The sequence below is a fragment of the Eschrichtius robustus genome, chromosome 18 (assembly GCF_028021215.1).
Source record: "Eschrichtius robustus isolate mEscRob2 chromosome 18, mEscRob2.pri, whole genome shotgun sequence".
Taxonomy (NCBI): Eukaryota; Metazoa; Chordata; class Mammalia; order Artiodactyla; family Eschrichtiidae; genus Eschrichtius; species Eschrichtius robustus.
The window spans coordinates 68,807,155-68,834,542 of NC_090841.1; the positions used below are offsets into that span (position 1 = coordinate 68,807,155).

The window sequence follows — 27,388 nt, forward strand, 5'->3', positions numbered from 1 at the left end:
AGGGAAGTGAGTTCAGGAGGAGTGGTGAGAGAATATACTCAAGTCTTAGGCAAGAGATTTATTCTGAAGGTAATAGGGAGTCACTGAGTGACTTTGTGCGGGTAATGGCACCATAAGATTTGTGTTTTTAAAAGATGAGTTTGGCTGTGGTGTTGTGAATAGAGTGAGAAGTGAGGGGCAAGATTGGAGGCAGAGAGGTGAAGAATAGACAAAAGATGATGGATGTTTGAATTAGCGACAAAGCAAAAGGGGAGGAGGAGGAGGAGAAAAAGAAAAAAGTCCAGCTTGGATCTGCAGTATACTGTATTGATCAATTCATTAATTCAACACACATTTATTATTGAGAATCTCTTTTTATGTGCCAGGCACATCCTAGATTAGATGCTGAAGAGGCAGTGGTGACTCTGACACTGACAAGCTGGTTGAGAAGATAGATCTTAAGTAATTAACCAAAGAAATGTATCACTATGTCCTGTTAAAAAGTGCTATAAAATGAACAACATCTATAAAATCTTGCTACTCAAAGAATAGTCCATGGACCAGCAGCATCACCTGAGAGCTTGTTAGTGAAGCTCAGCATCTACCTAAGAACGACTGAGATAGAACGTGCATTTTTAACAAGATCCCTGGGGGGCGGGATTTACATGCATATTAAATTTGAGAAGCACTGCTCTAGAGAGTACGGGGCTGTGAGAGAAAACAACAGGTGGACCGGATACTCCTCTTGGGGGTTAGGGAAGGGTTCCCTGAAGAAATGGCCTCTGGTTGGCTAGAGAGGTAGGCAGGGGCTGGGTAGCACAAGACCTTGGAGGCTATTTTGAAAACTGTCATCTCTTCCTAATAGCAACTCAAAGATGTTTAAAGGTTAGGTTCATCAGCTCAAGCAGCCATAACAAAATACCATGTAGACTGGGTGGCTTAAACAACAGAAGTTTATTTTCTTATGGTTCTAGAGGCTGGAAGTCTGAAATCACCGTGCCAGCATGGTTGGGTTCTGGTGAGCGCCCTCTTCCTGGCTGCCTTCTTGCTGTGTCCTCACTTGGCTGAGAGGGAGCAAAAAGATCTCTCTCCCTGGTGTCTTTTCTTATAAGGACACTAATCCCATCATGTGGGCCCCACCCTCGTGAACTAATTACCTCCCAAAGGCCTCATCGGCAACTGCCGTCACATGGGGGCTTAGGGCTTCAACATATGAATTTGGTGGGACACAACTCGGTCCATAGCAAAAGTATGTGGAGTATTCAAAATTCTGTTTTTGAATTATTATTCTGGCTGATGTGCAGAAAAGGGATTGGAAGGACCAAGAATATATGCAGGACACCAACCAGGAGGCTATTTCAATAGTCATGGTGAATGACACTGAGAGCTTGGACAAAGTTGCGCTGGTGGAGATGGAGCAGAGTGAAACGTTTCAAAATATTTAGGTGCTAAACTTGACAGGCTTTGATAATAGATTTCATATGGTGGTTGGGGAGAGGAGGGTCAAGGATGACTGCCAGATTCTTGGCTGGCGCAACTGGATGGATACGATATCAATTCTTGAGATAGGAGTCATGAACTCAGCAGGTTTGTGCGTGGCATCTTGCTAAATGCAATGAACAATATAGAAATTAAGATAAGAATAGCCATCATTTAGTGAGCATTTATCACGTGCCAGCCACTGTGTAGACACTTTACATACATTGCCTTCTTTAATATACTATGCAAGCCTAGCCTTCTGAGATGGGAAGATCAACTCATTGCTAAGGGTTTAATGGTCTGCTAAAATGAACAGTGCAGAATGCTTTTGAAGGAGAAGATCAGAGAAGACACTGTGAACAGGGAAGCCATCACAGAAGAAAGAGGATGCAAGCTGAGGTTTAAAGGTTGGATAAGACTTTATTCAGTGAATCTCTTGGGAGTCAGGTCTGAAGATGGGCTGTGGGAGCCAGGTCCTGGAGACTCAGGCATGGCTCCCTCACAAAGTTCACTTAGAAAAACAGAGTAGAAAAAGTTGAGTGGAAAGGGAGGGCCCAGATTATGAAGGGCCTTGAAAGTCAGTAGTTTGGATTTTAAGAGAGAAGAATTGAATATGAAAGGAACATGACACTACATGACTTTGGAAAACCTGTCTGGCAACAGGGGAGCTTGAACATGGGGAGGCTTGAGTCCCAGAAGCCAGCTTATTAGCATTTGCATTAGCCAGGTAATAGGTCAGATTTGTGAACTAGCTAGAAGGAAAAAAATCAACCAGATTTAGTTTCATTGAATGAAAATAGAAGAATGGGCTTCCCTGGTGGCGCAGTGGTTAAGAATCCGCCTGCCAACGCAGGGGACGCAGGTTCGAGCCCTGGTCCGCGAAGATCCCACATGCCGCAGAGCAACTAAGCCCATGCACCACAACTGCTGAGCCTGTGCACTGCCACTACTGAAGCTTGCGCGCCTAGAGCCTGTGCTCCGCAACAAGAGAAGCCACCGCAATGAGAAGACCGTGCACCGCAACGAAGAGTAGCCCCTGCTCGCCACAACTAGAGAAAGCCCATGCAGCAATAAAGACCCAATGCAGCCAGAAATAAATAAAATAAACAAATTTTTTTAAAAAAAGCCTTTAAAAAAAAGAAAACAGAAGAATGAGTCAAAGAGGACTAAAATTTCAGGATTTAAATCAAGGGAAAGGTAGTTTTAAAGTCTTAAGCAGAGGGGGATCAGGAAGAGGATATTCATAAACCTGTGATATCCCATTTACATGCAGTATAATATTAAGAATATTTAAAAATAATTGTTTACCTGTTTGACCACAGAGATCATTTAAATTTCCAGAAAAATTATAGTAGATGAAAGACTCTAAGTTAGGTATATCTTGGATTTACACTGGGATGAAAAAAAATTGTAAGTATAAGATTCAAGGGGAATAAAGTATGGTATTCTATTGAAGAAAGAGCCTACAAATCATATGAAACATTGTGATTTTTAAACGCAATTGCCAAAATCAAAAGAAACCATTACATTCCACCCCAACTGTTATTTCATTACAGATGCATCAAACTGTCGCTTATAAACAACAGTGCGTTGGGTTCAACCTTCCAGATGAATGGGCCTTTGTTCCCACCTTGGTCTAGCCATGTAATCATAACGCAGTTTTTTTAAAATTCAAAATGTTTTGTTTAGTGGAAGGAAAATGTATGCTTTTTTGTGTTTTCTAAATGCCACTGATACTTTTTCAAAACGGAGTACCGTTGACTGGGAAAGAAGTAAATAACCCTTACTAAGCTTTCCATTCCTCTTCTGCTTTACCTCAGGGAACTTCAGCACCTCCAGACCATCCTTTGTGGAGTTGCACCTGATGGCGCCCCTTGGGTCACGTGCCATGTGTGTTCAGCAGTAAACATCCTCCTGTGATGGTTGCTTCATTAATGACAATACGGACCAATGCATGGTATTTATCGAGTGGTACCCAAGGAACCTAAGGGTTAGGTTAAGACACACCTAATCCTCTCAGGGGAGCTTGCCAAGAGCACGAAGGGTGAAGTACAGATATCAATTTTATTGTTCAGAATTCCTTAATTGAAGTCCCGGGGAGTCTGAAAACTTAAGAGGAAAGATATATGGGCTACAGTAATTAACCACTGCAGTACCAGATGTTCTACAGGAAAACTGTGCGAGGGATATAAGCGTGTTTTGACTTTGACTATGCACTTGGGCTAACATGTCCTTCCTCACTAATGGAAATCATATGCAAACGTTTTGTAAGGTATATTAATTTCCATGGCAGACATTGAATTGTTTTCCTTTTAAAAAAATATATGCTTTGTCCAATGGGGTAACGACTTCAGTTTCATGTACAACCTGGATTCTTCCTAAATCTGCAGAGTTTTCTATTTTCCAAAGTATTGACAATGCAGCCACAAGCTTTGGGCTGGCTGTCTTAAAGGGTGTTTTCTGGAGCTACCCCTCTCTCTGCTCTGCCAATTATGTGCCACTTTGTCTTGGTGCTCTGATTGCTTTCTTCTGAGAGGGAAATTCCTCTTTCATCAGTATGGATGCACTGTTTTCACACACTGCAAGTGCTGTGTTGCTGTGTCAGTCATCCTATTAGGGCCAGTTTCAGACGAGTAGGGCTGACGAACTGGCTGGGGATTGGCTGCTCACAGCTGGGAGGGATTTGTCGGAAGGAAGGGCTGCAGCTTACAGCAACAGAGTTTAGACTGTCTTTGCTTCATCATCTGAAGGCAAAATTTTCCAGATACGGCAGACGGCTCTCAGAGTACAATAAACAGGGAATGAGAACTATTTACATGGAAATTTCTTCCTCATGATGCAGCGGAGAAGCCTCGGCCGCTTGATTTTGCCAGATGTTCCTGGGGTTACTGTAAAAGGAAAGGAGAGGCAGAGCTAAACAAGGTAGGGAAATCATCCCCCCCCCCCTTCTTTTTTTTTTTTTTCCTGAATGTTTAAAGAGTTTGCTGCAGTATGCTGCATTCCGTGTATGTTGCTTAGGGAAGCCAGGGAAACCGGATTCCACTAGTTCAAATGTAATACTTGCAGGGGGGGACCCTGGAGTTTTACGTAACATTTTGATTCGAGAAAGAGAAATGGCAAAGCGTGAATCTATGCTGCCTGTTTGGGGTGAGGCATAAAACGAGTTTTTATTCAAAGAATAGATCCATTGATTACTCAACAAAAACCATTTGAATTCTTGGGAGCATTCTTATTTTCTTGTTCTAGAAAATTTTCATACTGTCGTAGTTAGCTCCCGAATAAATAAAGTTTACGTTGATCCTATTATTTGAAAACAGACTCGTAATTAAGAAAAAGAAAAAAAACTTCATGGTAAATAATTATCGATTGGACGTTTAGCCAAAAAAATACGTCTACTTATTGGAAATTAGCGACCTACCTAGCTCTACAATGCCACGGCTTTAACTGAGTTTCAAAAGCACATTTTTAACAAGCCAGCAAGAGGTAGCTTTCTGACAAGTTTTCGATACTGTAGTTCAATGTTTACATTTCTTTTTCTGGCATGTCTGAGCCTTTGTTTCCAGCTTAAAAGTGGAACCATTATATTCAAAAGTAAAGCTGGGTTAATAATGCTTACTGCAATTATCTGATCTTTATGCATTTTTAATGAGAACACACAGCCAGCAGAATAATTTAATGAGGGCAGGCTAGCTTTTAAAGCTGTGTTTTCACTGTGCCGAACCATATCAACTTTCTTGCCGAGAAGCAGCAGTGAGAAATGATGGAGAAGATTTATTTTTAACACACTTGGCCCAAGAGAAGGAAAGGATATATTTGTTAAAGAATTCTTTCTGCCCTTTTCCGTTTTAAATTTCTGCCAGGCATGAGGAAACTGTGCTTTTTTGTTAGGCCTCAGAAGCATATGTTTACAATAAATGTGTAACATTTTTAGAATAGTTAGCAAGCACTGAAGCAAAGAAAAAAAAAATCTGACTTGCCTAACCATCACCACCGTGAATGTTATTCAAGAAACATCACTGGCCTTTGAAAAGACAAAGGTTAAGTGGAAAGATATTTGTTAATTGAGTCATATGTGCATTTTGAGGATAATAAAGTAAAAAGATAAAGAGGTTCTTATAACCTGTACATAAGATGAAGTTTCTTCAGCTAGCTTGCCTGTTTTGTAAGAAGCCGTAGAAGTACTCATTTAAATAAGGGCAATGCCACGTAGATTCTTCCAGACCCGCTGTTTTTACTTTCAAGGAGAAGTGCAGGACACTAGCCCAGAACTTCTGACGTCATCTCCCAACTATTTCTGCTGTGTGTTCTTTTATTCAAGCTCGTGGAGAGGAATATTTTTTTATGTCCTGGCTAGGAACGTTCTAACTCTCACTTGGCAGGTCTTGAGTTAGGTCTTCATATTCCCGTCCTTTCTAAACCCAAAGCCGACCTCCAGCAGAAATAGGGCATCTTCTCCTACCTGCTTCCTCATGTCGGGCAGGTCAGGACGGTTTTTGTGCAGGACCCTGGCTGCGCTCCTGGAAGCGGCAGGGAGTGGGGCACGGCTCTGCTTCTGGTCCCACTTCCCCTCAGTGCAGCCCAGCACTGCCCCCTGGGCGGACGGTCCCCGTGGCCCCGTTCCCAGCTCCCCCAGAGCCACTTTTTAGGGCCCAGGTTATGCCACCAAGTTCGTGGCTGGTCGCGATGGTGGGAACAGCCGCTCTGATAGAGAAAGCACCGTGTCCTCGTGCAGATGGACCCCAGGAAGGGCAGTCCAGTCAGTACTGCAGGCTGTTCAGCCCGTGTCACAAGTGGCAACCTTGGTCGTCGCGATCAGGGGATGGTTAGTTTTTAGTAAGGAGCCTTTTCAGAAAGAATTTCCGTTCGAACAGCTTGGAGTTCTCGGGAGTTCCCAGTTCTAGTTGGCACCCTCTCCAGGACTGCTTGTGTTGTGTAGCCTTGAGCAAGCACCCAGTTCCATTTTTCTCTCTCTTAATAGAACTGAATAACACTTGCCACACTTTCCTTCATACTTCTAGCATTTGAGAGATCTTGACCTTGCATCCAAAAAAAAAAAAAAAAAAGTGGTTTGTCTCTTGACACAGTGAGCTAGTTAAAGTACAAAGGGATAAAACCTCCCGATTAATGAAACTGGTAAATGCCTTAGGGTGTTAAGATATATAGTCATATATACAGAACCCTTCAATCTACTTCATGTTCATGTACATTTTCTAGGGATATTTATCCTTAGACCAACGCATACAATTTCCAAGGAAATCAGAGCATTGCTGTGTGCGTTTTCTCCGTTGATCTTGTGCAATATACTAGAAACTGTGCAAACCAGACCCTTCAGACACAGGCCTTGCAGTGCCCAAAGCATTTAGTGCTATTTTTGCTTTGACTTTGGTATTAAATGTGTGCAAGTGGAGTGAATGAGAGAGAAAATGAGAGGAAAGGAGAAAAATACGCTTGTGAAATCTACTGGTCGTGTAGCGTTACTGGTTAACAGCCTGCCTTCTCCCTGCTAGTTGTTTTAATTTGCTGTTGCTATGGTAAAAAACAAATCAATATCACATGGCTACCAGCCAATCCCGCTCGGGGAGTGCCACAGAGATTCAAGATCAGGTACTCACGCTTCCAAGCAAGAATTGGGAGAAGAGGATTTAGATATTGAGTTTGCGGGATTTCCTTATGGGAGACTGATAAGGCTCAGGCTTGCATGCGTTTTCTCTTCCTTTCTTCCTGCACTTCCCTACCGGTAACGAGAAAAGCTGGGTATTGTATGTCAACGAGACGTCAATAAGAAAAAAAAAAAAATGGGAAGGCCTACTGATTTGTTTACGTTTTCCAAGATGACAAAACATATTATCCACATAGAAGGAGGCTGGCCACGTGGCAAGTGGCAAAGGATTCTGATTAACGAAGAGGTGGGACACCTGCAGGACATGTTGGTTGTGAAAACATAGTTTGGGGTCTTGAGTAGCTCCAGGTACAGCTGCACAGGAGAGCTGGTGGGTCAGAAACAGTTGTGACTGCCGTGTCAGGCAGAGAAAGCTGGCATCTCTGGGGAGCAGGTGCGCAGGGGGGCGAGGGGCGTTATGGAAAGATAGGGAGGTGTGAGGCATCAATGTGAGCCCGTAGCAAAGTCACGAGAAAGCTGTAGGTCCAAAGGCAGGCCAGGTGAGCACGGAAGCCCCGGGGGTAGAGCAGCACAGGGGCCAGGACACTTAGCTCCTCTCATAAAACCTGCCTGAGGCCCAACCTGAAGGCCCAGCAAAGAAAGAGAGGAAGTGGCTGTGAGGAGAAGTGAAGATGTCATGTGCCCAGGCGTACTTTCTGGAAGGAACCAGATGGGCACAGATGTCCGCTGCCGGGTGGACCAAGGAACCTGGTACTTCATGCTTTGCTTTATTGCAGAAGAATGATGCAGGAAGACTTAGCTGGGCTTTGTAAATTTGTTGCAATACTGTTTTTTTCCTCCAGATTTTTACTCAGCTCAGTTGGTTTTTGTTGTTTTGTTTTGTTTTGTTTAATGTGCGCGAACCGTTAGTTGCAGCTGTGATAATATTCATAGTAAGGAGCTCAAGGTGGCGTCATGGCTGGTCTGCATCAGGCCATGCCTCCAATTGCTCAGCCTTGTTGAGCTGAAGCTGGTCCCCGCTCTGTTGCTGAGAGTGAACACAGGTGTGAAAGGCGAGGCCATAGGGTTTCTTCTGTGAGCTGGAGCCACAGTGCTGATGGATAAGTTTTCGGCTGGCCTGCTCCCCTCAATATGGCAGAAACGCTTGGTAATAAAAGTGGACCCGCCGATTTACCTTAGTGCTCTGACAAAGACTGCATTGTCTCCGAGATCCTAGGTCGGTGTATTCCATCAGTCAGTCAACAAGTGTTTATTAAACACCTCTTGGTTCCCCTGGCTTTTGCCATTTGGTTAGAACAAGTCAGTTACCTAATAGCTAACTTTGAGTACGTGCAAAATGTAGGACAGAAGGAAACAATGCAGAATTGTAAGTTTCAAAGACTTTAATAATAACTTTATTGGCTAACATTAATTTAACATTGTTACCCAGCATACATTAATTGTAGGTTTGAGACAGTTTTGGTGTTTGGGGGGAGGAATAAGAGAAGGACTTTTGAGTTTTAACTCTGTAATTTCTTCACCTCTACTATATTTCTCAGCATAATACTGTCTAGATAACATATAATGATGTAAGATCAGCAACAGACGTGTGAGAATTCTGCCTCCGCAAATCCAACATATGAAGCTATTGAGAGCATTCCCCCCGTCTCAGCAAGCTGAGCGAGAGCCCCAAAATGACTGGGGAATATGGGTGCATCGTCCAAAAAGATCTTAGCCATCAATCAACAAAAGGAAATCCCAGACCCTCTCCCACACTTCTGAGCCTCGGGGTGGCTGAGATCTCACCGTCCCCACCCCAGCAAGGAAACCTGATTCCTGACCCTGGAGGGTTAAACTCCACCCCACACACACACACACCTTTTTTTTTTTTAAAAAAGTACAGTTACTTTAAAAAAAAATCTGTTTCCCTTTTTAAACACAAAGTTTTTGTTTTGCTTTGTTTTTCACCCTAACATCAAAATTAATGTGTGTTCTCTGGGCACAGACAAGCCACAAGGGAAGGAGCCCAGTTTGGGAAGAGCTGGGAGAGGGGACTGAGGGTGTAAGGGAGCCTCAAGAATTCTTTTCAGCGATGGGTCCTGGCAGGCAGATGGGCAGGCTCTGAGGTCTAGGAGCATCGAGGCGAGCTGGTTGCCAGAGAAGAGCTTTGGGGGAGTGAGCCACCTCAGAAGACAGCAGCAGGAGGCAGGAGGCATGGAAGACGCTGCAGGTCCCTGGGCCTGAGCAGTTTGCAATCCACACTAGCTGGGGGACGAGACACTTAGGAACAAGGTAAGAGCAGCGCGGCACACAAATGCCTTCAGAAGGATAATTAGCATATGTATAGTTCCCTACCCTCTACAGAGGGCTTTCACAGACTTTGTCTCAATTAACAGTTCAAACAGAGGGTTAAAAACTGGGAGCCTAAAATTAGAGCACGCCTGTGAGGATGTACTAGGTAAGGCTTGTGGCAGAGATGAGTTACGAACCGGATTTTTAAAACTTTTATTCATTGATTTTTTTCAGCGTTGGATTTGAATTTAGAAAACCAGGAGACACAGGTGCTCCTGGTACATGTATGCGTGTCACCTTCTCCTGTCCCCAGATGCTTTCTTGGACAAGTACACTTAAAAACTGGTACAGTAGGCGTCCCGGATGCGGCAGCAGAGCAGGAGAGGTTGGCGGGCTTCGCTTTCCCAGCTCTGACTGCTCAGAAGTCATTAGGGGACAAAACCTACACTGGCTTCATGCCCCAACCCAGGCACACAGTAGCAACGTGAGTCTGGCCATGACTGGCAAGGAGGTGCTTCTAGAACATAAAATTTGTAAATGGTTGTACATGGCTCACAGGTCAGGGAAAACGCATAGTCAACAATGAACCCAAAATTCAAAGTAGTCCATTTGCCCGTTAGAGCACCTCACTGAGTTCTCTTAAGCCTGTTAAAGGGGTCGGGGCAGAAATTAATATTTTAGTGGCATGTGTTATAAACTAGGTGCTTTACACACATATCTTGTGTATTTCGAACCTTAAAAGAACTTCATGAAGTTACTGTTAACCCCGCCAAGTTAATGCTGGCCAATAGAAGTTCTGAAAGTTTCCGGAACACACCCGTGATCCCACAGCTGGTATTTGGCAGAGCCAGGATTTAAACTCAGGCCCGATCATACCTCCAAATCCTATAGGGAGGCAGCACCATGTTTTCAGCTGAGCAAATAAAATAGAGAAAATAAAAATAATTTATTTGCAGAAAGAAAGCTCAAGGTGAAGGTAAGAGGCCGATTGTTTTAGAAATCTCAGATGTACTTTATATAGTTTACATTATGATACATAAATACTGGGTGTAATAACACTAGTATCTTACTTCATATATCATTTCTGTTTTTATGCTTATTGTCTCTTTTAATGGACACAAAGTTCCCTATTTGTCCCCATCTGATAAATTAAATAAAAACCAAATTTGAGTGAGGTTAAGCAATGTGTTAAAAATCTCACTAGCCAAAAAGCGGAAAAGCTGGTCCTCAAAACTGTGGGAATCTGTGCATATGGTATTCAATGAGATCAAATAGTCTTTAAATGAAATGACACTGCAGCCTGACTTGGAGTTTTCTTGCAATGGATGTTGCATAGTGGATTAGAGCCCAACCCAAGCAATTTTGGGAAGACAGTATGTTTTTAATTAAGATATTGAATTATTTTTTAAAAATCTATCAATTTCAGGCATCCTAGATGCAAGCTTCACCTAATCAACTAAAAAGTATTGGTGAAGTATATATTATGTCAGTGATTTACTGCTTGTAGTTTTCAATGCTCTGGGAGTTCAGGAAAGTGGAACTCCTTTTGGGTTGGAGTACTAGATAAGGCTTCGAAGAGGAAGAGATACTTCCTCTAGCTCTCTATGGATATACTTTGTCTAGATCAGTGTTTCTACAACGGGATGTTTACACCCCAAGCCTAGGGCAAGGTCATCATCTCCGTGAGGAAAGGAAATAGTTGAACTTACATCTTATATGTTATTTAACCCGTCCTTTTAAAATGTCACTTTTCACATGTTTGATAACGTATATAGCATATTAGTATTGTTATGCAAGTATAACATTTATAGATAAGTAACTAACCTTATAATGGTTGTTCCTGCACAAAAGTATTTTTCTGATGGGGTTATATGATCTAAAAAGTTTGGAGAGGACAATAGTCAAAAATAGAGGAAGGAAGATTATCTCTAGAAGGGAGGAACAGCATGATGTAATGTAGGGGCCAGTGTGGAACTTTGAAGACTAGGGATTAAATGCTGAAAAATAAGCATTTTTTTCAGTGTGGAAATAAGTTTAGACAGAGTCGGGGAGTGAGAATATGGAAGAACTAAAGAGCCATGTGGAAGAGTTTAATTTGTTACCTACAGCATCCTGTCTAATGCTTTATAAGGATTGAATTGAACTTGTGAGATCAGGTTAGAGGTTAGAAAATTTGTAACAAGTGATGCCACTGGCCGGAAAACTTTTGCAATATTTCAGGCATCGTGTGGGTAGGAGTTGCCTTAGAATGGCCGTGTGAGGATGGAGGAGAAAGGGCAAATCTAAAAGGTGTCTTGAAGGAAAAATAATAGAGGCTAGAGAGAGCTCAGAAGAGCCAAAATGACATCGGAGTTTCTAGCAGGAGAAATATCTGTGGGACCCTAACAGAAAATGGGGGTAGATGGAAAAAGGGGCCCATCGTGGGAATGGGGTCAGGGGAGGGAGGGAGGAGGATGAGTTTTGAGTTCTGGTAAAGGTGTTCTAGCTAACGATGGGACATCCAAGTGGGTCATCCATAGACATGTGACAACATGAAATGGAGAACAGCTTAGGCACCAGGCTGCAAATGTAAACTGAGACACACCTGTGTTGAAGCCATTGTTGAGGCCAGGAGTTCTCATTGCCTCCAAGAAGAAGGGAACATAAATGGAGACAGGGAGATGACCAAGGATGAGCCTTGGGGAAGACTGCCTGGGCCCAGAAGAGACTAAGAGCTAGCAAAGAATCAGGAAAACAAATACCCACAAAGGAGCAAAACTGTCAATCAAAAACTAAGTAACCAAGACTGTTGGGCAGCATACCACAGCCTCCGTGGCTCCCGTGCCGCGTCGTTCCGCCGGGGCTTACCCTCTCTGACGTGAGCGCTCAGTCCGTGGTCCTCGTGGGGGCAAATACCAGCTCCCTGCCATGGTGACAGCCACAGAGTATCAGCGGATAAGGAGAACCTCCTGCCTGGATCTTTCATGTAGATACAGATATAGATACTTGACTATTTAAAAAGTAAATCTTCACTAATAACCAAAAGAAAGCATTTAAAACCAACAATTATCAAGATGTATCCATCTGTATCTCAAAATATGCATTTTGAGGGTACAAGTGGTTAGGACAGTCATTCCAGAGTGATTGGAGATATTGCTGGACACTAGGCCACCCGTTGTCAAAGACCTAGGGTTCACTCGTTGCTGGCTCTAGCAGGTCTCAGCTGAACCCAGCTGTAAGGACTGCTTTGAAGGAAATGAGAAAGTACTCTCACGCCTATAGTGAGCAAGCCAGAACAGCACTCCTCAAACGTTCGTGTGTACAGCAGACCATTGGGGATCGAATTAAAACGGTAGAGTCTTGATTCGGTAGATCTGGAGCGGGGTCCGAGATTCTGCATTCCTCCCGGACGAAGATGATGCTTGCTGCTTGCCCTGGAGGCTTTGCTGGCGTAAACGTAGACGTAGACGGCGGTGGGTCTCCGGGTCTGAGATGATTTTAAAGGAGGCTCTGTAGGGCTGAGGGCCAGGACCTGCTTCCTCCATCCAGGAGGCCTTTCCAGGCTTCCCGGGCTCAAGAGTGGAGCAGAGGTCGAGCCGACTTATCCTGCAAGCCTTGCACCGAAGCTGCTGTGGTCGAGGCCACGAAGGTGGGCCTTCCAGCGGTTTCCAGCAGCTCCGTGGCCACAGCAGCGGGTCTGTGGATGGCGCCCCGTGCCCGCGATGGCCGTCTTCTCTGTGGACGCAGACTCTCACCAATTCCCAAAAAGATTTGCTCACTGCCTCCAGGGAAGGCTAGTGTGTCTGTTTCCACGTCTGCTCCAGAGATATTTTTTCCTACCAAATATATGTGTTCAAAATCAGCCATAGACTTTTCCCTCTAGACAGTGGTCGGAGCTGGAGCCTGCGAGTCTGACAGCCTCAGCGGGTTACTTCGGGGAACTCTGACAAACCCAGCGTTTCCCTTAGGATACTGCCATTCTCCCCTCATTCCCTCCAAAGAATAGGAAGAGTGTAGAGGAAGTGTTATGTGCAATTAAAATCACATTTGTTTAAACATGCCAGTTTTAAAGTCTCGTGCTATGAGTGAAGACGTTAAGAGAAACGACAGCTGGCTCAGGTGGTGGCTTCAGTGAAACTGTGGACAGTCTTAGATCTTGTTTCATGTCCGTCTGCCTTCCCTGCCCTCCAGAGCTTCATTTTTCTGTACGTCCAGCATGTGGCCCCCTCTTTCCTAGAACCGGGAGTCCCACTAACCAGATTTAGAGAAAGTCTTCCCTGCCCAGATGCCCATTTAGCCCACACACAGACGACCGGTATTTTTATGCATTTTTAATTTACCAATAACCTTTTAGGACTGAAAGGAAACAAGTATTTATTGAGTGTCTACTACATGCCAAGCCCTCTGCCGAGAGCTTTCTGTACATCAACTCAGTTAAACCTTTCTACGAAGAAAATAAAGTCTCGGGAGGCTGAGTTCCTTGCCAAGGTCACACATGAACAAGTGACACAGAGCAGGGGGTGAAACTCCAGTTGGCAGGTCTCCGAACACCCAGACCTTTTGCAACGGTGCTTACTTGGGGGTAGCAACAAAAGGGGTTTGCTTCGGGAAAACTTCTCTCTCATTTGCACGTACTGTTAGCAGAATTCACTCAACGGTTAAATAGAACACAAAACAAGCAATTCCTGGCAGGCTGGGCAGGCATGAGTTCAGTTTTAGCCGAGAGTTCCTCCTCACAGAGGGACCTGGGAAATCTCCAGGGACAGCTAGAGCGTCATCTTCATTATTTGTTGTGATTAGTGGGCCTTTTCCTTACTCCTGAATCTCCTTTGTGTCTGTGTGCGTGTGTCTGTGTGTGTGTGTGTCTAGGTGTGCAGGAAGATGCTTAAAGAAAGACCTCGTCCGAGGTGTCTTCTAGATACTTTCAATTGATAACACGCTCATTATCAGCTATGAGGCCTGTGCGAAAGCGAGACGCTTTGTGCTGCTGTGGTTTGCTACCCTCTAGGAGGACTTAGAAATCCCTTTCCCTTGCTGTCGACTTCCCTGTTCTCGTGGAGGGCTGTTTACGCTCACGCGTGTCACCCGTTCTCCGGCAGGGGCGCGTGGTCCTCCCCTCTGGCTGCATCTCCTGACCACCCTCGCGCTGCAGGCTCTCCTTCTCCCTTGCTCTGCCGGCTCCTGAGCTGACCCATGACCTCTTTCCCCGGGTTCTCTTCTCTCTGCCAAGGCTGTACCTGGCACCCCTACTACATGGCACACAGATGCCCCATGTCTCTGGGGTTCTAGTCACACCCGACTCTTAGCTGGTAGAAAGGACTCTTTATTTGCCCCCTTAGGAAGCCCATCATTTGAACCCGAAAGTATCAGCTTCCTGGCGGCCACCACAAAGACCATGCCCTCAGGAAACAAAACAAACCCTATCTCTAGATTTTCCCTGTTTCTCTTCTTCAAAGTTCCCTGCTGCAGCTAAGCTGCAATTAAGAGGCAGGCTCAAAGGGACTAGCTGCCTCTGGGGCTGCTGGGACCCACGCAGAGCTTTGGCCTTTTTAACTCTTTGCTTCCTGTGACCTGCTGCCCCCACCGCGTCTCTGTTCCTCTGGGTGCTCAGGTATCAGAAAGGTGAGCTGTGGGGAGACATCGGGGTCTGCAGAGGAGCTTTGCACACTCCACCAGATTCTGATCGCCCCTCCGAGAGCCACCCAACTGACAAAACCCACAAAGGTACGATGGAAAGCAGAAGGGAATCCCAAGATGGAAGGAATTGGCGGGATTATCTGGCACAATTCGCGTCTACCCTGTGCCACGGTCCTGCCAAGCAGACTCTATCTGCTGCTCATCCATCTCTATATGCCGGACAATCACGACCCCATGATGCACGCAAACCGTAACACTTTGTTATAAAATTCTTCCCTGTGCTGAAACGAGAGGTGACTCCCCATGACCCTCACTGCTCAGCCCTTGTTCAGGCCTTCGGATTGACCCTAAGCAAGTCAAATGCCCCTTCAGCAGACGAGCCCCTTCACATACTTAAAGAGAGCAAACAAGCTTCCTCTGATAGGAGCAGCTGGCACTGCCTATTACTGTCAGCAAAGAACACTTTATCTATGCAACCGAAGATACTCAGTTTTTCTGGCAGCTTTGTCACATTGCTGACCCATATTGGTATTATACTTGAACCTTGAACCGGCTGTGGTAGAGAAGGGGGTGGGCTCTCCATTTCCCCTCAGCTCTGTTCAGGCCTGAACACAGTGGGGAAAAGGTGATGGATGGAGGTGAAGGGGGGGAGGGACAGACAGCTTCCCCAACTGCACAGAAGGGTTGAAAATTGTCTTCCGTTCCAACAATAGGCTCTAGGCACCTCTGGAAATGCCTGGCAAGTTCCTGGGCATTGACTTGCAAAACCACCGATAGATAGATAGATGGATAGATAGATAGGTAGATGGATAGATAGATGGATAGATAGATGGATAGATGGGAGATAGATAAGAGATAAATAGATATAGATTAATATATATGTATCTATATAATACACTCACATAGAGATTAATAAAGATACACCTATAGATAGATATAGATTTAGATTACTGTATAGATAGATGGTTATAGATACAGATTAATATTTATATATACAGATAGAGATAGGTAGATAGAGATAAATGTGTATACACAAATAGATAGCTATATAGATTAGTATATATACACAGATGTAGATTGATTGATAGATAGATGATAGAAAGATAGATAAATGATAATGTTCACACAATTTGAATACCACATTAAGGCAGTTTTCAGAGGTAAAGTACGTGCTTTGGGTTTTCTTTTGTTTTGTTGCGTTTGTCTTATGCACGACAAAAGGGCAATCATTTTAGCAGTAGCTCCGAGTCTTCCAGAGCTTCTCTGCGGCTCTCAGCACAGTCCTCAGCAGCTTAGAGACACTCTGCCATCAGTAGATGCCAAGGTCACCGAAGGAACTAATTAATCCCAACTCCAGTCAACAGCAGGCTGCACTAACCTGCCCTCCTTCCTCTGAGTGGGAGAAACCAGGAAGGATTTTCTCCCTCAGTTCTGCCCGGGCCTACTCAGGGCCTCCCTGAGCAAACAAAGGGAGGGAGGGAAGGCTGGTAAACCATTTCCCGACTAGCTGGCCAGGTTTCATCTAGAGAAAGCCTGTTCTAAGGCTTTAAAACTTGAGTTGAGATAAGCCCTCCACTTTTTCTTAGGAAAATTCCCAGGTTGATAATTAACCTGAAGGTCCCCAGGCCCCCCTACTCTATCACAACACTGCCGTTTTTTTTTTTTTTTTTCTTTACTGCTAGTTTCACGAATGTCCTCTAAACCCAGCCAGCACTCTTTGCCTTGTTGAAAATTTGCCTTTTTAATTAAACCCACAAATTTTCCAGCTGACCACTAGGGAGCAAGAAACTTTTTCCCCCTCAGGGTAAAACTGATGTCATATAACCCAGACCACACTAAATAATTGATCAGAAAAAATAATTGAGAGGAGTGATGATTTTGGGAAACACTGCCGGGCCGACAACCCGAGAGGTGAAGTTGGAGAAAGTTGCGGTTCAAACACTGTGGATCCCCGAGTTAATAATCGTCCCCTTAGCCAGATACACGCTGCGTCCTGAGTTAATTGTTCTGCGGCTGTGGATTTTTATTTGATGTTCTGATCCCTTCCTTCCAGCTTGAGAATGAGTGCAGAAAGTAACGGAGAAGCTCGGACACGGCCTGCGTGCTTTGTCAGGTCAGCAGTCTGGGGTCAGTGCTGCCGTGTTTTAGCCCCCGGTCCTCAGTGTGTCCCCCCCGCCCCGACCCACCGCAGCTGCTACAGCAGGACGGGCATCGATCTGGAGTTAGTTTTGCCTTACAGTTTGGCAGGACCAGCAAATCCTGGAGTTAGGGTTGTGACACTCTCCATCTTGCTCTCTGGTTCAAAACTGAAAAAAAAAAAAAAAAGAAATCAAAACCGTATGTTCAGTACGGTATCAGGCTTCCAGTGAACACTGTGCTATGAAATAATAATCAGAGACCTAGGCCCGTATCCGAAGGCTTGGGAAAGAGGAGCCGACCTGCTCCAGCCAAGCTGAGGCAGGTAGGGAAGGGCGATTCCGTTTGCTTCCTTTCTCGAAATGGCATGTCGCTGGAATGCTTCCAGCTTCTAATGGGGAAAGCGGAGCGAGGCTGTGTCTACTGACTTATTTCCCTCCTTCACATCTCCCTTCTTCCCCTCACATCTTCAGGATTGAAAATTAGAAACACTTTTCTCCTACACACAAAACTACTCCCTCACACACACTTTTTTTTTTTTTTTTTTCCGCTTTGAAATGGCAATTGCTGCCAGAAAAGTCATCTTCTCAAAAAACACACGCTGTTCTGGCCAGAACAGTCAAAGGGTTAACTTCAACTGGAGCCAGCTAGTTAGACGTAGTGGCTGGCTAAGGAGAGGGCTCACCCTTTGAGGAAAGGGAGGTTATGACCCAGAGAGACGCCGGAGGGCCAGCCAGGGTCCTGCTAAGACGTGACCTCTCAGTCTGGGTGCGGGTTACCCACTGTGTTCACTTGGTGGAATCCAGCGAGCTGAGCACTTAGGATAACGGGCTACGTCTTTTAGTCTTTCCTGCCTGTAAGGAAAAAATTTTTAATGTAGCTGGCCGCCGGGTACTGCCTGTTATCAGATAAACAGAGAACTAGTCGGAAGGTACCCCCTGTTTCCTTCTTTTATTTCCACTCACGTCTCCCCACCTTATCTGTTTCTCTCCTAAACTTCCGGGCTTCCGAAGTGGGGCTCCACTCCCACTAATAACAGGAACCATGAAGCCCTATAACGTCCTACCCCCGGGCCAGTGGAAGTTAATGCTTCAAATGCAAACTTGAAAGGAAATCATCAGTGTTAAATAATAATGATGATAATGATGATGGTAATCATGATAGTAATAATAAGGCCACTTGGTCACGGTATACAAAACATCTACTTTTCTCTCCCTGTCTTTATGTTTTACATACACATGAAAGTTTTGCTTAAAAGATTTTGGGGTTTTTTTTAATCCTATTTGGCAGTCAAGACTAGTGGGAGGAAGGGACACCCTGGAGACCACAGGTGACAGTGCTCTTTGCCCTTTCGGGGGACTGCAGGTCTCAAAAGATAAATAGGGTGGCTGAGGATGGCCAGAAGCCACAGCTTGCGGATTGTTGACATGGATTTGAATCCTGGGCTCCCCTACTTAGGATGAACAAAAGTTACCAAGACACTTGGAACTTTGATCTCCTGGTTGGCACAAATCAAGATCATCGTGACACATCTCAGGATTTTTGTGACGATTTGGTGAAACAAGGTACCGGAAGTGCCCTGCACACTGTGAAAGCCCCAGTGTCCATGGGAGAGACAGAATCATTGTTAATTTTATCTTCACCTGCTTGGCCAGAGCAAATGTGTTCTACTTAGTGAAGTTTTCTTGGCGACAGAAAAGTTTGCGGAGAAAAAGAATGCTGTGTGAAAGGTCAAGGTCTTCAGTTTTCCTCATTTCCTTTTTTCTCATGGAATTTATGCTCTAGAATAACAGATAAAATGTACAAATAAATCGCCCGGTGAAGGTAATCTGTGCCACAAGGGAGGTGTAAGGTGCCTTTGCAGAAGGTTAACTGCTGTCCGGGTGAGGCAAGGAAGGCTTCCTGGAAGAGGCAGCCTCTGACCCAGCCTGTGAAGGAAGGGCAGGACCGCGGTGCATGCACTTGGGGAGCACCCGTGCAGGTGTCCGTGGAGCAGGGGGCAGAGTCTAGGGAGTACTTGCAGGGGCGGAGCTAAAATGCTTGGAGGGCCCTGAATGCCAAGCTATAGATTTTGAACTTTATTCAGAGTGCAGCAGAGAGCCACCAAATGTTTGTGAGCAGATGAGTGATGGCGTCAGACACTACCCGAGGGAGATAATTCTGTGAGCGCCGTTTAGAGCCGAGAACCACAGGCACCCAGGCGTCACGGAGGCATGAGCTGGAATAGTGGCAATGCAACTTCGCGGGAGGCGATGCACTGGTACAGGGGCAGCGTCCTAAGATCGTGGGCAGGACTTGTGGAAGCCGAGGGACAAGGGGGGAGTCCATGAAGTGAGGTTGCAGGAACATTCATGATGCCAATGACAGAAGCTCCCCAGAAGGCGTGGGGGAGGGAATCAGATTGGTTCTGGTCATCAGAAGCTTGAAGTGAAGTTGGAATGTCCTCGTGGAAGTGTAGGTCGTGGCTTCCGTGGAGTTCAGAGCTAAATGCACATTTGGGATGCATCCACAGAGGAGCGGTATCTGCACTCACAAAAGGAGCTGAGATCCCTAAGGAAGCAAGTGTGATCTAGAAAATGGTTGGTGGCACAGGCTTGGGGAAGGTTTACATTTATCGGGATTTCCTAGGCACGCTCCCGCTGGCAAAGAAATCCAACGTCAAGAGCATTTCAGAGGGCAGGTGCTCCTTGGAACAGGTGTGTGGTCCTCAGGGCGTCTCCCCTTGCCTTTGGGTCTGTAAGAAGAGATCGGTCTATTCACTACAGTAAGTCCCCTACACACGAACGAGCTCCGTTCCGAGAGCACATTCGTTAAGTCCAACAAAGTTAGCCTGGGTACCCAACTAACACAATTGGCTATGTAGTACTGTACTGTAATAGGTTTATAATACTTTTCACACGAATAATACATAAAAAACAAACAAACACAAAAAATAAAGAAAACACTTTAATCTTACAGTACAGTACCTTGAAAAGTACAGTAGTACAGTACAACAGCTGGCATCCAGGGGCTGGCATCGAGTGAACAGGCAAGAAGAGTTACTGACTGGAGGAGGGAGAGGAGGTAGGAGATGGTAGAGCTGAAGGATGGTCAGCAATAGCAGACGGAGGGCAAGCTGCAATTTCACTCACGCCTGACGTTGATGGCACGCACGTTTGCATCTTTGAAAGTTCGCAACTTGAAGGTTCGTGTGTAGGGGACTTACTATGTCCTAGAAATAACACCGATCAGTGGTACAGTATGAATGTGTATTACGGTTTCCTAAAACCAGGTGATAATGGAAAATAATGCCAGAGAGTGGTGACTGGGCAGCCAGGTCCCAGGAGAGTGGAAAGCCAAAATCTTCAGGGAGGCGGTGTGGGGTATTTAGAGCAATCAAAGGAGAGATGAAGTAAGTGGAGGAGAAGTGGGGTTAAGATAAGACTGTGTAGGTTTGTCGGAAGGTGGGCTGGGTTGGCTGTTGGCACCTGGCGCTGCTTGAAGCCCGAGGAGGCTGCAGGGGATAGATGGGCTGAGCCCACCAGGGAGAAATCGTTTGTGAAAATCTGCAGGGAACAGGTCTGATTCTGCTGTAACAGGAAAGGGGGAAAACGTCAGACATATTTGAAGGAAGGTGTAAGTTGAGGTCTAAATGCTTCTCCAGGGAGACTCCGAGAGGCCTTTGCCTTGAAATGAATCCTGCTCTATTCAAAATAACCATCGTGGGGTGAGGCCAATATACTGCATCGATCCCCAATTATTAATTAAAGATGAGCTTTGCATCACTGCAGGCTTAACTAAAATGCAATGACTGCCACTTCTTTCTAAAGTGCTATACCAATGTTATTTGGTTGTTGCTTTGTTATTTACTCATTCTCCTTAGCTTTTTCCTTCATCTCACTGGGTTCAGCAAAAAGAGAATCCGTGGGCCTAGCACTCTTTTCTGAAATAACAATCTGTCAATAGAGATATCGCATGTGGAATATTTTTAAAGCTCCTTATTTTAGTAATCCTCGTGCAATTTAAACTTGAACCAATGTCCAGTAAGAAGTAGGTGTTCAATAAATGTTTGTGGGACACGATTGAATGATTAAAGTATTTTATAATTGAGGCAGACCTTTCTAGAGATGATTATTAGCCACGAGTCATATTTACAGAAATACATAGTCCATCATCCACCCAAATACACCCAGAAGTTTCTATCACAGACACAGAGAGAATGCATTTCCCCCCAGAGATTGTGCACATTTGTATGAAGCTGTCGTTTAGTACTGGAGAGGGGCCAGCTAAACCTTGACCCCTTCAGCTAGGGCTCTTTTTTCACTGAAACTTCACAGAAGAAGTTTTGCTGATGAAGGCAACGGGCAGAGAGAGACGAAGGGTGAAATGCATCAACTGGGGAGTTATCCGGAGTGCCCTAACTTTGAAAATAAGTTTTAGTTGCTTAGTTGCAGTAGGACAGATACTTCTGATTATGCTTAGCTGCACAAAATGTACAGCACATCTCACAAAACGGATTGGCCTATTTATTCGTGCTTGGGGGCCACTTGAAAACTAAGTAAAAAATAAACATGCCCACAGTCCAGGCCACAGTGAGCTCTTGTAGCCACTGGGACAAGGTCGTATGTCCGTACTACATTCGCTGCCCCACCCAACTCTAACCTCAGGAGAAGAAAGAAGTTGTGTTTTCTTTCTGAACCCATTTCAAAAGCCCTTACCAGTGACTCCAGACCCTGGTTTCATTGGCTGCACAAACTCTTGGGAAGCTTGTTAAAAAAATAAAACAGATGACAGATTCCTAGGCCTCAGCCTCTGAGATTCTGACTTGGGACGTCTGGGGTAGGGCCCAGGAATCTACATTTATTGTAAAACCACAGAGTGATTTGAACACAAATGACTAACAGACCTCCTGGCGCAGAGGTTAAGAGACCTGCATTCAGGTCAAATTCAAACCCTGCATTCAAATTCTGGCTGGGCCGCAGACTAGATGCACAACTTCAGGCAAATTACAAAATGTATTTGAATCTCAGTTTTCTCATCTTTAAAATGAGGATAGTAATACTCACTTCTCGGGGTGATGGTTCGGATTGCATGAGATTACCCATATAAAGAACTTTCTCTACGGCACAGAATAAACACTCAATACAGAATATTTGGGTATCTTTCTCTGGGTGAACATGAAACTACTGAGGACTAATCCCCAATGAATGCTACATACCCTCCAAACAATTCCAGAAAGGGTAGGGGCTTCACCATGACTATTTCTGCAGTTTCTTAAAGTCTTGTTATTACTCACAGACTGCACTGTTTTCTCAGCAAAATGCAAGAAGCCTTTATAGTTTACAAAATAATGCTATACCAGACTTTGGGGAAGGCTTGTATTTGGTAAGGATGGTAAGACACTGGAGCATGTTACCCTAGATTGAGGGAATGCTGTTGCTTTTGAAAACAGGAGGACTGAGCCACTTGCAAGAAGTTTCATACAGCGTGTGTGTGAAAGTGGAGCCCTTAGCCCAGCTCTGTGACTGCCCGTGCCTTGAGCTGTTTTGGCAAAGATAAGGTTGATTCTGTCCCCACTCAGGCTGCTTTTAGGTCGTTGAAGCAGATGGTAACTGGCTCATGTGGAGACTAAATTCCTGAACTTAAACTTTTGGAAATGAATGAATGAATGAATGAATGAATTTCCTCTGAGGCCCAGATACACTCCTGACATCTGCCGGTCCATTCTGGCCCTCTGGTCCCTGAGGAAAGGTTGACTCTTTGTTGCTTAGAGAATAAATAAGCAAGGACTGCTCCAAGGTGTTTCCTGCAACCACGCGCTCCTTCCTTCCTGGATGTAGTAACCCAGTTGCCTGTGTTGGAAGGCTCAATGTCACATGTCCTTTTTTTTTTTTTTTCCCACTGCGAAGCCATCAACAGCAGAAGTATCTTCACAAGTTAGAGGCTTGCTGGTGCTCCAGGTCATGAGATCTGGGTCACACATAAACAGAAGGAAAGAAGTGTGGTACAGAGTCCATTTGATCAACACACAGGGAGAAATAACAGAAAAGTGAAAAAGAAATTCAAAAACAGGGATTGGAGTGCAAAGAGAAATTTATGATACTCTGGGATAGAAAAGTCTTAGTTTCAGCTCGGTCTATCTGCAAATCTTCAAATTCATTGTGAATCATTTTCAAAAGACTCATTCCCTCCATTCAGAATGTACTGATTAAAACCCAACTGTGTGCCTGTCCGCAGATGCTATAGAAAGCAAGCAAAAAGAAGAGGATTGGTAGCTAGCAATTGCACTGAGGTGTTAAGACATACACGTGCATGCATATCTTGAAAATACACACACACACACACACACACACACACACACACACACGAACACAATGGAGAACCCTAACTGTAACTCTGTTTGGATTAAGGGCCCCAGGCACTTAACTGCTTAATCTAAGGCAGGAGGGAGGGAAAGGCCATTAGAGTTAAACCAATTGGGCCTGACTCCAACTGGAGTGGCTCCTGAGTTGAGAAGGATGCCTGGATTTAGATAATTTCGAAGGAGAGCGGAACACATCCCATATCAAAGGCAACCATTTAAACAAAAGCCAATAGGAGGAAATGAGCTCTTATTGTGCACACACATGGGGCTCCACAGAAAGGAAATTGCCTGATTCAGGACGCTTCCGATGCCTGCTGAAGCTACAAGGAAAGGCCTGCGTTCCCACAACCTGGAGAAGGTGTCTTTCTCAACCCAGGGTTGGCTGCAGTGAAATGGGTAGGACTTTAGCAAAACCACCCACTTTGCTGGACCTCCAGAGACTTCGATTACAAAAAGTGTCCTTGGAAACCTAAAAGGCATTTTCTTATGCCCCTCCTTGTGCTTTGGGGTGTTTGGAGATTGGAAAAAGCAGGGAGCAGGCACATGGGTAGAGTTCCTTCATTCTTCAGGCTCCATCAGCCATCTGAGGCATAGCCCGTGCCCTGCGGGGCCACCTCTCTACAGGGCCCTTGTTGGCTCCCTGCGGTGGGTCAGGCCAACCAGGATGAGGCCCCTTGATCAGCTCAGAGGGATTTTACATCCACGCCCCTCAGTTAGACAATAGTAGCATCAACAGGCTTGCTTCCTGCCGTCTTCTACCCAAAATACAATCCTGACCATGAGCTTTTGATTTTGCAGGATACAGCCTGGTGCCTGCCTGGTGCTTGTCCCGGGCCCCGCAGGGAACGTAGAAACGTATAGGACATTCCCAGTTCCCAAGGACTTGAAGGTCTAGAAGAGGATCATTCATTCCAGTAAACATAATAAGAAACAGGAATTTCCCTGGCCCCTGGAGCCCCTGGGGTGGGGCACCTAAGAGTTGTTAAAAAAGCATGGAATGAGCAGAACTTGTTATTTTTTTTTCACCTTTGTGTTATTTGATTGACAGCTTGAGTACAGTTAAGCTTGGGTCTGTGGGGATGCTACTGTAAGTGGCATGTATTATGGAGTCATTTTCCACTGACGTCATCCTCTGAAGGGGTGCTGGTGGAAGGAGAAATGAGAGAAGACTAAGTCTTCTTAGTCTAAGACTAAGGGCTCCACACCCAACACACGGCCTGTCCCCCTCCCCCTGCCTGAGTGGATGCGCTCCTGTGGTGGAGTCTCCATCCGCTTCCGCCTCGACCCCCAGAGCTTAGGCACAAGCTCAGAGTGTCACCACCCCGATCCTCCCCTCCTCCATCCTCCCCCACGTGACTGTCTGCAGCAGTGGCCAGTAGCAGGCGTGGACAGTGGATGTAGGAGAGAAAGTTGATCACAAGACAGTGCTCCTTGGACACATCAAGTTTCACTGCAGCTTAGGTAAATCGATTTTCAGTTCACTCTGGAGGATGGAAAATTAAGGCCCTTAAATTTTCTTAGGAACTGCTCTTGGATCATTTATTTATTTGGTCAGTCAATCTGTCAACAGAGCCTAGGTGAGTACCCAGACGCTGTTCTGGGTGCTGAGCTAGAAAGATGGGTTAGCCTGGCACCTGGGCTCAGTTGGCTCATGTTCAAGCCAGACTCAACAACAACAAGGTCAACTTCAAGGACATGAGAGGGGGTCACAGTGGTCAGGGAGAGTGAGAGTGGCTCTCTGGGGCAGTGCGGATGGGGGACAGGGTTGGGAATGACTTTCCAAGAAGGGACATTTGATCGGGGACCTTGTAGGATGCACCAAATGACAGCCAGCAAAGAAAGGGGAGAAGGCTGTCCCAATCTCCTAATTAGCATGCTCTTTCTAATTAGTGGCTTCTGAGGCTTATCAAGTCTCATCTATAAACTAAAACTACTGGGCAGTTAGATTTTTTTTTTTTTTTTTTTTTGCCTCTTTCCTCCTACCCTTCAAGGGAAAAACACATGAATTAAGAGTTAATATGGCAGCAGATAGCATAATGTAGATGCACGGAAACAAGACTATTTTATTCAGCATGGATAGGGCTAGATATTTAGGGAGATTTTTGTCCTCCAGCCTAGATCTTGTCTTGTTATCATTCATCAGAAACATCAGGGGAAAAGGGCCAAAGTAAAACTTCTCTGCAGATTCCTGCTTGTTCTCCCTACACCACCGTCTCCCACACCATCAAAAAGGCAAGAAAAGGAACCGCACCCTTCTTTTTGGCCACAGCGTGGACCGTCTCCTGCCCTCCCCGCTGGCTAAAAATGACGAAATAAAAAAAAAAAAAATTCGTCTCACATGACATTGGATAATGGCGGTTTCAAAATTCCTCATAGTTTAAAGGCATTAGCATTACAGGGTTAGGTCATGGAAATGCTTGCAAAATTCCAATGTGATTCTTTAGTTGTGTTTAATTTATTTCAAATATTACCACATGCCCAAAGAAAAACCCGCACTCATGAAAATATTTGCAGTGAATTTGTTTGCTTGCGTTTCAAACATGTTGACTTTTTTTTAGCTGTCCTGAATAAACACAGGCTATAATTTTAAGAGCAACAAATTGAGAGATACAGAGAGAAAAAGAGGCCAGTACCCAATAATACTGCTGAGTAGATCATGATCAGAAAGGGAAACGTGTCCTCTGGTGAGGAAAATATGGAAACTAAATAGAGACAAGTCAACTTAAATTCAGGATGATCCCACCAACCATTGAAGTTCACTGAGAACCGTGAAACTTTGGCTTTTTCATGTATTAACAGCGCTTTTGTGCCTTTTGTTTTACAATGTAGACCAGCTGATAATGTGCCTTGTTCCTCATTGACTTTGCAATCTCATTCTTTGCCACAGATATAATGGCCTGTTTGTTTTGCCACTAATGCACACTGGCCAAAGAATCAGACATTTGTTTCACAGTGCTTGTTTTGAAGAAATCAGCTCTCGGTACATCTTTACACTGCTCATAAAAACAGAGGCTTATCTGGGTGAAAGACACCCCAGGTCTGCGCTGGGGTAGGCTTACATTTATCCACTACTATAGAAAATGAAATTGGAATATAATAAAACTTCGTTTCAGTCTAATTATGGAAGAGCCTGAATTATAGACTATTCATAAAGATGTACCCTTTTATTCATTACAGCGACATACAGCAATGTGAACTGGCCAAGACTATTTTATCTCATAATGGCTCTTAAGAAGCTCTTATTAATGAAGAGATAAGAATGATTTATAAGTAGTATTACAGGTATTTATATCTAAATGAATGGTAATGAAATGCCTGAGAAGTTTGGTCTCCTAAGTAGGGTAAATATTCCCATTAGAATTACGTTAAGACAGTTAATTTATTCAGCAAGCACGCACCCTCTGCCCCCATTTTTCATAAGTAGTTCAAAGGTAACCTTTAGCCTAGTCTTGGGGTGGTGTCAACTCACAAGGGCACTCTAATCAGTTGGTGGTGGCTGCGTGCCTAGAAACTTGTTTTGAGAAATTTTTGAGTGCCGAGTGTAGATCCACAGGGGAAGAGCACGGGGATCCATTGGTCATGCCTGCTGGGGATGGGAAAGGTGGCCGAAAGGAACCTGAGTGACATCCATTTGCTAGCCTGGCGTAGGCCCTTCCAAAGTGCTAGAAAGTTGGAATTCTCACAACAGTCAGCTCCGGAATAGACCGCAAAACGGTAGTAGCTTCCATGCTGCAGGTGACACAGTTTCTGTGTGTCTCCAAAATCCAGCCATCGAAGGTTCTTTCTGCAAGGGTGGTAGCCACTGAACTATCCTAACTCACTGAAACTCTACGAAAATTAAGTTGCATTTACTAAATGTAGCTCTGTAAAATGCATTTTTATTTTTACGAAGTTTGAGGATACAGAATTATTCTGCAACTCTTCTTTCGCTCCTTTCTCCTGAA

General features: G+C 44.8%; 1 protein-coding gene across 5 annotated transcripts in view; it reads left to right on the top strand.

Moving 5' to 3' along the window:
* Nucleotides 1-4,155: 4,155 nt before the first annotated feature.
* MBNL2 (muscleblind like splicing regulator 2) overlaps nt 4,156-27,388 on the top strand; it is a 158,579-nt gene continuing 135,346 nt past the window's right edge. For 2 of the 5 annotated variants that reach the window (XM_068526875.1, XM_068526878.1), the window contains exon 1: nt 4,159-4,380. The gene's annotated coding sequence lies outside the window, so the exon portion shown is untranslated. Of the gene's footprint in view, nt 4,381-27,388 lie in introns of all 5 variants that reach the window. The other 3 variants (XM_068526876.1, XM_068526879.1, XM_068526877.1) reach the window with 3 other exon arrangements.